Source organism: Parus major, chromosome 24 (assembly GCF_001522545.3).
Source record: "Parus major isolate Abel chromosome 24, Parus_major1.1, whole genome shotgun sequence".
NCBI lineage: Eukaryota > Metazoa > Chordata > Aves > Passeriformes > Paridae > Parus > Parus major.
In genome coordinates this window covers 2,364,265-2,379,885 of record NC_031792.1, presented here as the reverse complement: position 1 = coordinate 2,379,885, position 15,621 = coordinate 2,364,265, and positions in this window count along the sequence as shown.

Sequence of the window (15,621 nt, the reverse complement as noted above, 5' to 3'; positions counted from 1 at the left end):
TACACAGCAAAGACCTGACATTTCAAAGGACTGGTGAGAAAATGTGAGAGAAAAAAAAATACACATCTTGAACCAAGCACTGTCAGGCTGCAGCAAAAGGAGCATTTGAATCACCCATTGCAGACAAGTCAAAATAAATCTGACAGTCCCAGAATACAGGTAACAATCTAAAAACCACCTGGATTGGATTTGCTGCTGCAACAACCTAATTTTTATTTCAGTCCTCTCACGCTCTTGGTGAGTAAATTCCCCTTTATATGCACAAAGAGGGGAGGTTCTGCATGGGCAAAATGAATACATATACACAAGCAGCTACACAGAAATCCTGGCCTTTTTGCTCCCCCATCTCTTGGCTGTCCTCACTGCCACCACCAGACACCTGCATCATCTGTAGCCATGAAGATTATTAATTTTTTCAAGTCTCATTTATTTTAGCTGCTTCCCTGAAAGCCAGTCCCAACCTGGAGCCCTTCTGCTGACACAAGGCCTTCAAAAAAAAAAAGAAAAAAAGCCTTATTGTTGCTGTCGACGTTTACAAATTCTGCTGGATCCATCTGTCCAGTTAATTACTTTGTGCAGTAGCCTGTTAGCTCCTTAAAAAAATGAAAAGCAGCCAATTATCATTCTGGGCAGCTCGCTGGATCCCAGAGAAGCAGCACATCCCCAGTGCCACGGATGCTTTTGTTACCCTTGTGAGCTGACAAACAAACAGAGAGAGGAGAGCTCTGCAAGGATTGCTTTTTGCTGGGATGAGGGAAAAATTCCCAGCTCCTGGTGACGTGGGGCCCTGTCACTGTGACACTGCTGGTGGCTCTCCCTGTCCCACTCCTTCCAGCAGCTCCCTCTCTACCCTTCTCCAGCCTCTCTTGCTCCCTCACCTCCCAAATCTTCTCTTCCCCACATCCCTGGGGATCAGACACCTCCAAACACGAGGGACACGGTCTGGTGGCCCTGATGGGGACACAGCTCTGGGGACAGCTCCTCCCACACTCCCTAACTCCTGAACATCCCTCTGACTATCAGGGTCCTTCAGCAGGAGGGTTTTGCCACGGGCTCGCCTTCAATGAGAGCATTTTTTTGCTGGAACAAGGGGCTGAATTCAGCTGCTTGGTGCTGTCTGCCTGCAGTTTGTTGCCAGAGTAACCGAGGCACTGGAGCTGCCAGGGCTGTGCTTCAGGGGAGGGCAGGGGCTGCTGCCTGCTGCCATCGCCCTGGGGACACAAGAAAAGGGTCCCCACGTCCTTCACAGGGCCAGCTCAGCCCACAGAGCTCCCAAACGGGAAAAGGGAGAGGCCTCTGGAGATGTAGAATAACTCCTGGCATCTTCTGGAGGTGCCTCAAACAACTGTGAGCCAGCCACTGCATCCCCCGGTGAAACGGGTTCCAATTCCTGCTTTGCCACCTCGCTCCAAGCCTCTGGACCCATCCCTGACCTGTCTTTGACTCGTCTGTGCCTCACTGCAGTCACTACCCAGCCTGGCACCCAGGTTTTATCAAAGGTTTTTCCACATCTGAGGGCCTGGGAGTGCAGCACGACAGCAGCAAGGTCTGACAGGTCCCCGTGTCACCCTGCAGTCAGGAGCGTTCCCTGGTTTGCAGCGAGCCCCAGCCATGTCCCCTGCCTGAAGCAGCCAAAGCTGGCCTGGGGCAGCCAGCAGAGGCTGAACAGAAGTGGTTTTCTTCCAGAGGGAGAACATAATCTGAGCTTTGTACACCCTGAGCGCTAACACAGCCCTGTCAGACAGAGAATGCAGTCTCTGCACATCAAATCAAACACCCCCTGATTTTCCTGTTTCAAGGCTGAAGTTTGCTCATCACAGCTGAGCCCGAGCTCTGCAGACCACCAGGAGACCCCTGCACCTCCCTCCCTTCCCTCTCCCCGTGTTTATAGATTTATACATTGGGTTTGTCATCTGTAACCTACCACTCAGCCCGCTCTCCAGCCCCTTTTTGGAGATGTTTTTGCAGATGTAGACGGTGAAAGGACACAAATCCAGGGCTCCCCCCTGACTTCTCAGCACTCTCCTATCACAGCACCACCGAGGCCAGGGAAAAACACTCCCAAGCCCAATAACTCCAGCCAGAGGCTCAGCACTGCGTGGGGAGAGCTGCTGTTACCCTGCACATGCAAACGAAGCCACAGCCCTGTCACACACGGGCTTTTGAGACTTCTCTGCATATGAAGGAGCTCTGTCTCTCTGCTGATTCCCTCTCACAGCCTCTGTGAAGTCAGGAGACCCAGCCAACCCTGCCACGCACAGCGACTCGCTCCCTCGCCGCCTGCTTTGCAATTTTAATTTCTCACCTTCCTAAACAGAAAAAGATTTAGCATACCCTAGTCAGAAATATTTAATTTTCCAAAATTCTTCTCCCCTTGTTTTTTATTTTTTGCCTTCCAGAGCCCTGAAAGCCTCGAGATAATGACGTTTTCACATAACACCCATCTCAATTTACATAAATCTGCTCGGGAAGGATGGACTGCACATCACAGAGAGCACAACCACACTCAGAAAATCCTTCCCTGTGAGCGTGGGGAGACCCTGGAATGGATTTCCCGGAGAACCTGTGGCTGCCCCATCCCTGGAAGTGTCCAAGGCCAGGCTGATGGAGCTTGGAGCACCCTGGGATAGTGGAAATTGTCCCTGCCAGGGCAGAGGTGGCACTGGATGAGCTTTGAAGTCCTTCCAACACATTGTTAATCTATAATTACCACTATCTCTAATCAACCGTGGACTGAAAAGGCAAAAAAATTCATCTCAATCCCTATCAAGGAGACCTCTACTTATTGCTGAAAGTCTGGCCAGGGCTCAAGAGGTTCAGATTGAGAGGAATGACAGGTTCAGATCATTTTCCTGAGGTCACATGGCAGAGTTGTGAATCAAATCTAAATTTGCATTATTGTCAGTACCGGCACAGGCTGCTCAGTGGCCACAAGGCTAAAACAAAGCACCAGGAGAGAGCCTGGAAAGCCCAAAGTCCTCATCCCCAGGGTTCTGCCAGCCCCAGAATCAGGCAGAGCTTGGGTTTAGGGCTCTCTGTGTGGGGAGGGAGGCTGGCACAGGGCAGTGCAGTGACACTGATGGAGGGACCGTGGGAAGCAGGCAGTAAATGAAGAGCTCTGTTAGTCCTCCCGTCCATCCAACAAGCTCAATCCTTCCAAGCCATTTGTCTGATCTGTTCTTTAAAATCTCCAGTGACAGATCCTCTGCAAACTCCCTTAGCAATCTATTTTAGCTCTTCACTATTTTTACTGTTCAACAACGTTTCCCGATGTCCAGCCTCAATTTTTCTTGCTGCAATTTCTGCTGTTGAGAAGAGTTCATTCTCTCTCTCTCTTTGGAGATTGTTTCTCTTTGATTCCTGGGGGTTTGTGTTCAGGTTTCCAGGCCTTAATAAATCAAACATTACAGCACAGAACTGATGGCCCAGCTTATCTGAGCTGCCCTCTGGAAGCCCAGCCTGGGAATTTGCTGTTGCTGAATTACCAGCCAGACCTTTGCATATTGCCCAGCACTAACAGGAGCTCTGTGGGTCAGAATCCCAAACTGGCAACCAAACTTCAACAGGAACAGCCGAATCTCTAAAGCTCCGATTTTCCCTTACACGGAGCACCCAGATCTGGGCACCCAAAGCAGCAGTTTCTGTCTCAGACACCTTAATTACCTCCAGAGATGCAACAGCTCAAAGGTGATTTTCAGAACCCTCCCCTGTCCTTTTTCATCCTTCCAGACCACTCCATAAGCTGGTGCATCCCTGGTGTCACTCCTTTACCTCCATCCAATCTTTTTTTCCCCCTCCTTGCAGGCACTTTTCCCAGGAAGGATGGGACCGCAGCTCTCAGCTAATCACCTGAGACATTAACAAAAGCAGATGCAGTTATTTGGAAGCTCCCCTGATGGATTCCATGCTGAGTCTCTGCAGGCTGTACCCATTTGTTCCCTGCCTTTTGCTCCCAGATCCCATAAAGAACTTTTCCCTGTCATCATTAGGGCTGGTGCCTTTTTGTATTCATTGAGTAACTGCTCCCAGTGGCTCCACATTAAAAAAAAATAAAATAAAATCCGTGTAACTTGATTCCAGTTGCAAAATAACAATACCCCAAACACAGAACAATTCTCCTGGACAGGAGTGGAAACATGACAGGAAAACACACAAACCCCGGCACTGCTCATTCTGCCAGACCACAACTACATCGATCCCATCTCCCTGCTGTTAAAATTAAGGAACTTTGTCCACACCTAGATAAAAAAAAAGAAACGAAAACCCAGCACGTGCACTGCAGCTGGTTTGATAATTCTCAGCCATTTCCCTGATAATTAGAGGTTTTAGATGCTCTAACAAGGAAAGCACCGGTTCCACCCACGGGGCAAAGTTCAGGAGGAGAAGCTGGAGGGAAGTAAACAAAAAAAAAGTAAAGTGAATTAAAATTCAGCAGCTCATCTCCCTGGGAACACCCAAGTACACAAGACAACAGCTTCCTTTAATTAAAAAAAGACTCATCTCAATCTGTTTTCCACAGTCTTTTCTTTTTCTTCTTTTTAGGAAGGGCATTTGAAATTTTTGATAGCTTTGGACAGCAGCTGTCCAAATTTCTATCTGTTCCCACACCTTCAGTAATTCACGGTTAAGAAGGGCAAAAAGGGTCATAAGAACCCAAATTCTCACCTGTGCTTTTGGAATAAACAGATCCACTGCTCTTGGAGGAGGGAGTGGAAGAAAAAGGGAGTCAAACATCCACCTGCTCTTCCCAACACTGTCACCACCCCAAAGGGTATCCCAGCCAATCCAGCTTGTCCACCATTCTAAACCTGAATTTCACTGATGGTTTTTCAGCTGGATTTAGCTCAGCAAGATGCCCAGCTGTGTTTCAGCAGCCAGGGAGAATTATTTATTTTAAATATTCTTCACTTGTCTCCTGGTTTTTTTTGGGTTTTTTTTGTTGGCAAGTCCAAGGCTTCAGAATTTCCCCTGGGTAAAAGTTCATCCCTTCCCCAGGAAGGACTCATTTCTTCACTGGTGCTGTTTAGTAAGGCACAAACACCTCAGTAATGGAAATAAAATGAGCTGGGAACCTTCCTGCCACATCTCCAGGAAAGGCAGCACGTTTCCTCCCACCCTGCCATCCCTTAGGAGGTCCCACAAAACACAGCCCCTCCCTCACTCGAGGATTCCCAGGATACAATATGGGGATGCACTAATTAGAGAGATCATAGAATAACAAGATTTGGGTTGGAAGGGATTTAAAAATCATCCCATAGGCTGGGACACGTTCTGTGAGCCCAGGCTGCTCCAAGCACATCCAACCTGGCCTTGAAGTGCCTCCAAACTTTAAACTTTGACTCATTCCTTTAACTACTGAAGCTCCCAAACCAACCCCTCCTGGGCTGGGGGAAAAAAGGAGGCACAACTTCCCAGTTTCCCACTAAAAGCACCGACTGCAGTATCAAACTGTGGCAAAGGAAAGATAAAACACTAAAAAAATCCCTTTACAGCATCTTGAGTGTCCACTCCACAAGAGGCTGCAGCAAAACTCTTCATTAGTCACGGCTGGCAAACTTGAAAGGAACCAATGAGTAATGCAACACTATAAAAACATAACAACTTCAATAACAGGAGAGCCAAACCCCAGCTCGAAACCTCCACCTAAACAAAGCTACAGAACCAAGGAGGGCACGAGCCAAGGTAATACAGCCCAGAAATTCCATCTGCACAAGTGCATTTGGAGCATTCCAGCCATCCAGAGCAGCTTGGAAATGGTGGGATTGTAGCCCTGGCATATGCACTAATACACAGAGACAGCCATCATCTCCCTGTCTTGGCAATCCCTGCCAGGAATTGCCACTCCAGGAAGGAGCAGGTGAGGGGTAGTGGCTCCATCAAGCATATGTGACAGCTCTAAAAGCTGCATTTATGCAAGCAAATGGAGCAGAGCAGCTGCACTGCATTAACACCAGTGCCTGCAAATGGGACTCGGATATTTTTGTGACTGGATTTCTGCTCAAGGAGAAAAGTGCTCCGAGTTCTGCGCTCAGAGCAGCATTTCCAGCTCCTGGAGCATCGTCCCGTGCTAATCTGCCACATTCCAGCAGCACAGGCTTGTCCATGCTCCACAGGCAGAGGAAAACGGGGGATGAGAGTGTCCCTCACCCAAAAAACCCAGCCTGGAGAGGAGAACAACTCCAACCACTGTAATTCCCAGCAGGACAGACCCTGCAGGCAACAAAAAACACAAAAACTCCTTCCATGACCTCAGCCAAGGGCTATAAGGAAGGATTTGATCATTCAATTCAGTATTTGATCATTCAATTCAGTGAATTGATCATTCAACTCAGGATTTCTGACCTGTTGCTCAAAGTCCCCGGCAAGAGAAGCTCCACCTTCCCAGGCTGATGGAAAATGAGTTCCTTGTGGCCCTCAAAACAAGGTAAAAGCTGCACCTTGCCAAAGAATGAATGGACAAAACAACTCTAACTTATATATTTTACCACCACACATTTCTTAAGCCATTTTCTTATTCCTGAAGGCCACCTGTGGATAGAAACTTGGGCAATCCTTTCAACTCCTCAACAGCTGCAATAAAACTCACAGGATTTTCCTCTTGATGCCATGATATTCCCAGAGACCAGAGAGCCATGGAGTAAACGCTGATATAATATGATAATTGACTTGGTCTCCGAAGGATAAGCATGTCAAGATCCTAAAAATCATTTTTTTTCCTTACCAATGCAATAAAGATGTGATTGAAAATGTCGTGTTCTGGGTCTATGAGCAATATTCTCGTAACTCATCATCTAAAACAAATTGTTCTTTCATTTGTACAAGTTAGAGGAGATTCCCAGTCAGACAAGCTGAAGGCAGGAGCTTAAACAGATTCTGCATGGCAGAAGGAATATTAATTTCCCTCTCCCCCCCCCCGCACTGCATAAATGCTAAATCACAGTTTCTCACCCAGGGTTAATTAATCTTTCCAAAGGTGCTCCAGCCCACCAAACACACACCAGGAAGATCCTTCCCACCGGGAAAGCCCCACCACAGATCTTTGAGCTCTGCTGCACGAAGGAATAATTGAATATGCAGAAGTGCACAGCGAGCCTCACTCTTCAGAGGGGAAACTCAATTACTCCGGGCACGCTGGATCATGGGGTGGATGCGGGAGAGGAGCCTCATTTGGTGCTGGGATCACTGGGATGTGCTGCCAGCTCCTGGCTGGGTTACAGGAGGACTCAGAGGACTCAAGGAGTGTGGATCCAACCCTCACCTTGGTGTGTCCTCATGGGAACCTCCCACACCTGAGCACTCCTCGCTGGGAGCCCGAGCAGCTTCCTTGGACCACAAAAAGGCTCCGAGGAGTCTCCAGTGGAAGGATTGCACGAGTCCTGTCACCAGCACGACTCAGCCTCGATTACCTGATTACAGAGCCATTTACATAACAGACACCATTAGCAATGAAAGCTCTCGGCTTCTCCTTCCCCACCTCTATTCCCATAAAACACCATTCACTCCCATAATTGAACCTCCAGCAACAAAAGGCCTCTAATGAACAGAGCAATTGCTGGGGGAGCTGAGACCCTAAATCCAGGCAGACAACAGCTCCTGGACCGAGTTCAAACACATCACCCTGCTTAAATTCTTGTCTAGGGCCACTTAAAAACCCTGAAGTATTAAAGCATTAAAGATACTTGGGAGAGAACAAGGATGGTGTGCAGGCTGAGCTGGCTCCAAAGAGGAGGAGATGATGCTAATTATCCAGCTGGTAAAATGGAATCACTGGGGGGAAGAAATGAACAGCCCAGCCGGCTCCTGGTGCAAGAGCAGCTCTGTTTAACCAGGGGTAGGGCACCCGCCCGAGAAGAGCAGAATTACATCAGGGTGGTGACAGGCAATCAATGAACACTCAATTAACACTTACATTATTACTAACTTAAGCAAAACACGGTTTTGCAAATGGTAATCTCCCCCTTGTACTGATACAGCTCTAATTTAATTTTCTTCAGCGCACCTGCATCAAGCATGGGAAGAAAAAGAATGAGGAGCCACCCTCTGAAAGGGAATATCCTTCAGTTCTGCAAAGAGCTGAGTCAAAGTGGGATGGAGCCAGGCTGTGGAATTCCCACCTGGAATAACTTTCCATGTGGAAAAGGGGAGGCAGCACTGGCTAAACCTCCCCATCCCAATCCCTGGCGAAGCTGGGTTTGTTTCCAGCTCCATTTTCTTGCCTCTGCTCCTTCCCCACTCTGCAGCTTTAAGGTTGGTGAGGTAAGAGGTGACAGTGACCTTCCAGAGCAGCCCCGTGCCCTAATTAACATGCCAGCCACCCACCGAAGAGAGATTCCCCTTAATCTCCCTCCCTGGGTCTGCTGAGCACCTCCCGGGAGGCGCAGGAGGGGATCTGTGGCTGCAGCATCCCCTGTGCAGGAGGCTTGGGATGCTGGTGAATCCCACGGGACAGCAGCAGGAAATCAGAACCCTTCAGACACCCTGAACACTTCCAAACAGGCCTGTTCCAGTCTTAAAGCAGTGGGAAAAGGGGCTTTTTTAACTGGGTAAGCCCCACACACGGGCTCAGCTGTCAGCAACCCAATCCCTTCCACACTACAGCCCAAAGCCCTGCTGGATTTTACATCCCTGCTCTCCCCCACATCAGGAAAAAAAAATAAAAATTCATAACATAACTGAAAGATTTGAAGGGCAATAATGACCATTTTGAAAATCTTGTTTGAGTTGTGACTGACTCATGCTGAGCTTTTCCCACTCCAAACCTGCAGTTGACCTAAAAGAACGCTGGCAAGATGTATCATTTCAATTTAAAGAACAGCAAATGTACCAAGTCCTGGGTAATTTGCTCCTGTGCTTAAATATAAAGCTGTGCAAAAATAAAACATGGCTTTTTCTTGTCTGGATTTATCCAGCTTGAGCACCCAGCCACAGAACCATGGCCTTCCTTCCCAACCTTTGCCTAGCACAGGTCTCTTCCCCTGCTTAAGTACTCCTGGACAATAATCAAATCACTCCTTTCTGTGAGAAGAAGATTGGGCTTCAGCCTCTTTCTCTCTCCAGCCTGTTTTACAGCCCTCACATCATCCCCGTGGCTCTCCCCTTATCTCCCTCCAGTTTGCCAACATCATTTTTAAGGTATAGATACCAGGGCTGCACACAATGCTCTTCCTGCTTGTATTCATTATTTCTCTGCTTAGACAGCCCGAGATAGCATTAGCACTCCTGAGGATTCACAGCACAGCACAAGACCAGCCAGTTATTGATAAGATAATGAAATTAAGCTCCTGCTTCTCACCTTGATGTGGCGGCTCCCGGGGGTTCCTCTCGCCAAGTGTGGGTTTTACTCCCCACTCTCGTTAGTGTGGATTAGTAAATTATCACAGGGGCTGCCTGTGCACTCAGCCTTTCCCTCTGGAAACCAAGGGAACTGGCTAAACCCCACACCCTCACATCCATCCATGCGGGAACACGCAAAACCTCGGCTCAGAGGTGCTGCACACACCCCAAAATCCAGTGGTTGCTCTCAGAATTCCAGGCTGGAAGAGGGGAGTCACTGCCCAGGCACAGCCACAGGTCCCCATGGCTTTGTGCTGCTGCAGCACAGCCCCATCCTGGGAGCCAAAAGAGCTCCAGCATCCCAATCCCAGCACTGCCAGGACATCCCTGCTCCTGCCAGGATCAAACCTACGGCACCAGGACCCCGGCGTTCCCACCACAGCATCTCCCACGTCACGGCATCTGGTCCAGCCCAGCTCATGCCAGACCCTCCTTCCCAAGCCATGCTCCCACTTCCCTGACTCCCCCGGGATTTTGGGAGCTGGGAAAGCCCCTGGCCCTGCTCCCCCCAGCCCCCAGGTGCATTTTGGGCAGTGCTGCCAGCACGTTGCAGGCTCGCAGATGCCAGATGGAAACTGCAAACTCATCCAGGATCTGCACCCAGGGGCTTGCTCCCAGCATCTTCCCCTCTTCCCTGCCCCCAGCCCCACCAGTTGGGAGTTCATCTGTCTGGATTTTCTCACCCACAGTCAGAAGGAAGGAAAAAAAAAAATTGTCATAGAAAATGTGCGAGCACTGACATCTTAAGACAAAAAAAGATGCAGATTTCTCAACTGTTCACAGCACATTATGGAAATACATTCTCAGGGACTATTAAATATGGGATTATTGACTAGATGAGCAGCAGCTCAATGGACTGGCTTGCAAATATGTCTTTAGACAATTCTTAAAATGCAGATTAATTATCTAACAGACAAGAATTTTTTTTTTTCGTACAGACTTCCTAATGATCTGTTGCATAAACAAACATCCAGACAGTTTTGTTTGCACTTGTGGTGACTGCGATGTTCTTCAATAACTAAATAGTGACTGAGGAGACTTAAATCTTATTTAACACTCAGCAGGAGCACCACAAAAGGCACGTCAGTCCAAATCACTGAAAGCCACATCTCCTGGGAGACCCTTGGGAGGTCCAGCTGCCAAAAGACCCCGATTCCCAAACACCAAACTCCTGATATTCCACGGAGCATTACATTCTTTCCATGCTTATGCCATTAAAACAACTGCATCAAGGTCCACCATTTAACCCCCAAGCCCTTTGGAAATGAGCAAGGCACTTTGGACTACAGAGGGTTTTTCCAGTGTTCTGCAGGTTCAGGAAAATATCCCTGCTGCCCCATCCATGCTGGAATTCCATTTGAAAGAACCAGGTTGAAGTTGGGGGAACCATTGCACTGAGCTCTGCCCTCACCTGCAGGTTCCTTCTAACCTGTTAAACCAGGATTTAAAAACCCCACCTCGATTTTCATTTTGTCAGGGATGTAATGACACAGAGTGGTCATTTCCTCACTGAAGGTAATTAATTTTTATTTGTCAGCTGCTGCTCGCAGCCCCCTCCATCTCTCGGTGCCTTCTGTGCTGGGCTCAAATGCTGTTGGGTATCAAACCCACCGCAAAGCAAGTGTGAAACATTATTATTCCAGCTTCACACCCACTTTCCCTCGGCGTGAACAATAATGCGAAGTGCGAGACAGTGATGAATGGGACCTGGAGAGGACCAGATGCTCGGTGAGCATCAGCACAGGCTCTGCCCCAAACCTTTCTCGGGCTAAAAGAGATGTGATAACCAGAGCTGCACACACACCCTCAGCAGCAGTCAGGGGGTGCTGCAGGAAACGGCAAATATCAGAGAGAAAACAAGAAAACAGCGAGGGCAAACAGCGAGTGTGGGCAGAGGGACAGATTCTTTGATTAACCTCTTTTTTTGGGGTGGAAAAAAAGCAGTTTTGGCACAGGTAAGAGTTGGCAGATCTGCAGTGGATGCAATGAGCTGAGTTTGCAGCCCCTGGCTCAGCCACCTCACCCAAAGCAAGGCACGTTTCGAGCGGCTCTCTCAGACACAATTTGCTGCTTCATCAAACCCTGCAAAGGGAAAGCTGCCCGTGAATCCCAGCAGCAGTGACAAGGAGCCCCGTGTCTCTGAGCAGGGACAGAGAGCCATCAAACAAACCCTCGGCATCAAAACGCCATCAAAAAACATCAACTCCTGCCGCTGAACCAAAAACTCCGTGGTTTGCAGCAGAAAGTTTACACGGAGGTCAAGGCTGAACAGAGGGTTTTCAGGAATCCATCCCCTCCTGAGGGGCCAGAGGTGGTCTCTGTTATCAGACTTGGCTGTAGGGAGGTGCAGAGGCAAGGAAAGCTGATTTTCTGCTGAAGCTGCTGAGGTGTGAGGTTCATCACCTGAAACTGCTCCAGCCAGAGCCAGGCAAGGACCCAGGGATGCTCCCAGGGGGATCTGGTGTCAGACAGCTCAGGGAGAGCTGTTCCCCACAGGTTGTTCTCCTCCTCCCCTACACACTCGTCCTAACAGTCCTCAAAAAGGTGAAAAAACTGCTTTTTAAAAATAGCAAACTCTTTAAGGAGCCGAGCACATGGCTGAGTGGGTGGGAAATTAGCGTTATTATCATTAGCACATTGCTCTCGCAGGGTCTGAGACCTCAGGTGACTTGTTTGTGCCCTGCACGGATTTCTGCAGACTCATTATAAACCCTGGCAAAGAGGGGTTTGTAAGGTCACAGGAGAATTTCCATTAAGTGGAGCCTGGCTGGGGATTGCCAGCATGATCTATGTCTCCCATTTATGCATATGCAGGGAGGCCAAGAGGAAGCTCCTTTGCTTTATTTCCACATCATTGTGCTGATGCTGAGCTCACCAAATAAACAAACTGAAAAGCCAGTGGGGAAGCAGGGGGGAGGAACAGGAAAAAAATAATAAAAAAAAAAATTACAAAATGCTGTGCCTGGCTGTCTCCCTCATGAAGGATGCAAATAAATTCTGCAGACTTTGAAGGCAGGAGATCTCAGCAGAGATGAAAATCCCCCGGTGCTGGATGGCTCAGCAGGTGAGGCTCTGTGTGGGTATTTTGTTACAGAGCTGCTCACATGCAGCAGGTACAAGGAATAAATATTGTTGCTGGGATAAGAGCTGGCTCAGGGAGGTGCAGTCCAGCAGAAACAGAACCCTCTGGGCTCTGCAATCCCCCTCCCAGCACCGAGACACCACAGACTCTTCAAAGGCTGTGCTTCAAACACGGAACATCCCCAGGGCTCTGGGATGGAGGCACCACAAACCTGGGGGAAATCAGCCCTGGAGATGGACAGCTCATCTCAGCTCCTCCATCCCTGAGCCACCATCTACCCCCTCGGGAAAGCCAGGGCATGGCCCCACCAGGAGCTCAGGGCTCTGCAAAGTTCCCCTTGACTGATTCCAAGGCAGCAAATCCAGCGGGATGCTGGCACAGTCCAGACACCCAGAGCCCCTGCTCCAGCAGCAGCAAAACCCTGAGCTGGGAGGCTTTGGGAAGAGCAGAATTCACTGCAGAGCTCTCTCTGAGCCACACAGAGATGGAGAAAGCCCCATTTGCCCCAGCAGAGCATCCCCTGGGGCTCCCCAGCACCTGCAGCTCATCCACACAGCCCCGGGACCTCCTCAGCTGCACACAAACCACATCAACTCTTTGTGTCCCTGCGCGTTCTCCTGCTAGAATCCCACAGAATCACCCAGGATTTGTTACTGGGGAAGGATTCACTCAGGTTTCCCCTTTTTTTCACATGCTCAAATCGGAGTTACACCAACTGCTGCTGCAGTGGCCGAACCGCCGCACGCTCCAACCCCGCAGCTTTCCCTCTTCATTCTTGCAAAAGCAACCCCTTCCTGTTAGCATGTTCACTCTGCCTAACCCAGCTCTGATCCATTTCCACCTCCAAATCATTAAAGATAATAAATAAGCCCAGCCTCAGTGTGAGGAACCCTCACATAATCACATATCTACGCTCCCATCAGCACTCGGCCATTACACTTCTATTTTCTGCAGCTTAACTAGGAAAGCCAGCACTGAACTCTGCCCCTTATCCCACAGCTATTTATTGCCCACATTCTGCTATTTATTTCCTAAAATAGTCTCTTTTGGGTGGATTTAATGAAATATCCAAATAAATTAGGCCCGTTGGAAGAAGTTGAACTCTTATTTCCTCAGCCTTAGGAAGGAAGGCTTCCCTACTGCGCAGCCATCCTCTGCATATAAACTGTGGTGATTTGACCCCCAGGGATAGACCATCCAAGTATTGAAGGGATAATTAGGCCCTCCCAGCGGGCACAGAAATAAAAACTCACTTGCCTGATATCCCAGCTCTCCCTCAGGTTTGGTTTCTGTACAGGCAGAGAGTGGCAAAAATTCCTGCAGCATCCATCAGCTCCCTCTGCCCTCTGGGGCCTTGGAAATGGCCAGGGAGGAGAGGAGAACAAAGAAAGAGGCATCCTCCCCTTTATGTTTATACCTGTTTCACCTCAGATCTACTGAACTGCATCACCTTGGGTCTGCTCCCCGCTCTGGGACAGTCCAATCGCTGCTGATTCCCCTCAGGTGGGCACTGCCAGCTCTGTCCTGCCCAGCAGCCACCCCCTGTCACCAGCATGGAAATGATCCTGGTTTATGTCCCTGTCCATGGAATGAGATGGGCTTTAAGCTCCCTTGCAACCCAAACCATTCTGGGGCTCTCCAATCTGCTCCTCACCACATTTTCCTCTTCCTCCATCACCACCAAGTCCCACGTCCATTAACAAACCAAATCTTCCAGAGGCACCAGGACAAAGAGAAGAATCCCTGTGTGTTACCACCACAATCTGTCCTTGCCAGCTCCATCCCATAAATGAAGTTATGATGTGAATCCTTAAAACCGCTCCATTACCTCCTCACAGGTTTTACACCTTCTTTTATCTCTCCAAGTCCCCCATTTTTCCTGTCAGGGAAGCCAGGACAGCGTAAGTGGCTGTCCTGAGGTGCCAAAGTGGAGTTTGCAGCCTCCTGTGCACAGGCACAGCTCCAGCAGTCCCACAATCTCCTTTCTGGACATTTTTTTCCTCATGGAGCTGCTGATACCCCACTGATTCCTCCCTCAGGTCTAAGCAACACCCTCCAAGCTGTTCTCATCCTGCTCAGCCACAATTTCACTGTTCCTCCTGTTCACACACAGCAAAGGTGCCTTGTTTTAACAGATTTGTTGTCTTTTATGTGCTGCCTTAGAAACCTCTTGCCCCAGAACAAAAACCATTTCTGAGGAGGCTTGCAAAACTTCTGTCTTGCCTTCTGCCGGCCTAGAAGCATGAAAAATAAATAAAATCTGACCCCAGCAAGAGCTGCCCCTGAAGATCTCTCCCCCAGGTCAGTGAAAATCAATATCCACACCTCAGGAACATCAGCAAGCCTTTAAAAAGGGCAAGACATCAACTGTCTGCACATGCTGAATGCTGAGCAAAGCCAGAATAAAGCTTAAATTGCCTTCAAAAAAATGAAGTTTCTTGGAGGAGAGTGTTCTCCTCTGCCTGTCTGACCATAAGGATGTATCTGCTCCTCCTCTCCCCTGCTTTTCCTCCTTCTTCTGCTGGCTCCAAAGCCTTTTCCTTCCACCCACCCAGCCATCACCCAGTGAAAACAGCTTCTCCTCCAGCCAAGCCTTTCCTCTGGCCCTGTTTCACGTGGAAAACCAACAGGTTCCTCCAGGAGCAGCAGGAATCTGATCCCACATGGAACACAGAGGTCCCACATCACAGCCAGGCACTTTCCCACCAGAATTTCCCATGCAATCAGCCAGGATTTAGCTGAGGATCCTCCTGGTTGAGTTGGAAGTTCACTCTCTGCTTTTCCATCGAGCAGAGACATCAATGTGAGCACACACACACAGAGGAGATGAAATTTCGTGGCACAGTGAAGCTTTCAGGATAGTCTGGAGGCAGCACTGCCCCTGCCTCACCTGGCTGCTCCTTTGATGAGCTCTCAGAAGCCCAGGTCCCTCAAATCCTGCCCCAATCACCCCCAGATTGCTGAGTGCTCCTTGGCACCGAGGTATCCAGACCTTTGCCAGTCCAGATGACTCCTTGGCTGATTTTCCTTGCACAGCTTGCAAAAGAAACCTCCAGCAAGAAACCTGCAGCAGCAGCATCATCTCTGTGCCTCTTAAAACTGGAGGCACCTACTCCAAATCAGCCATCTAGAACCAATCTTTTCAAGATTTTGGGATAAAGCCCTTCGTTTTGGGGTTCACCTTCCTCAGGCAGCCTGTTCTCACC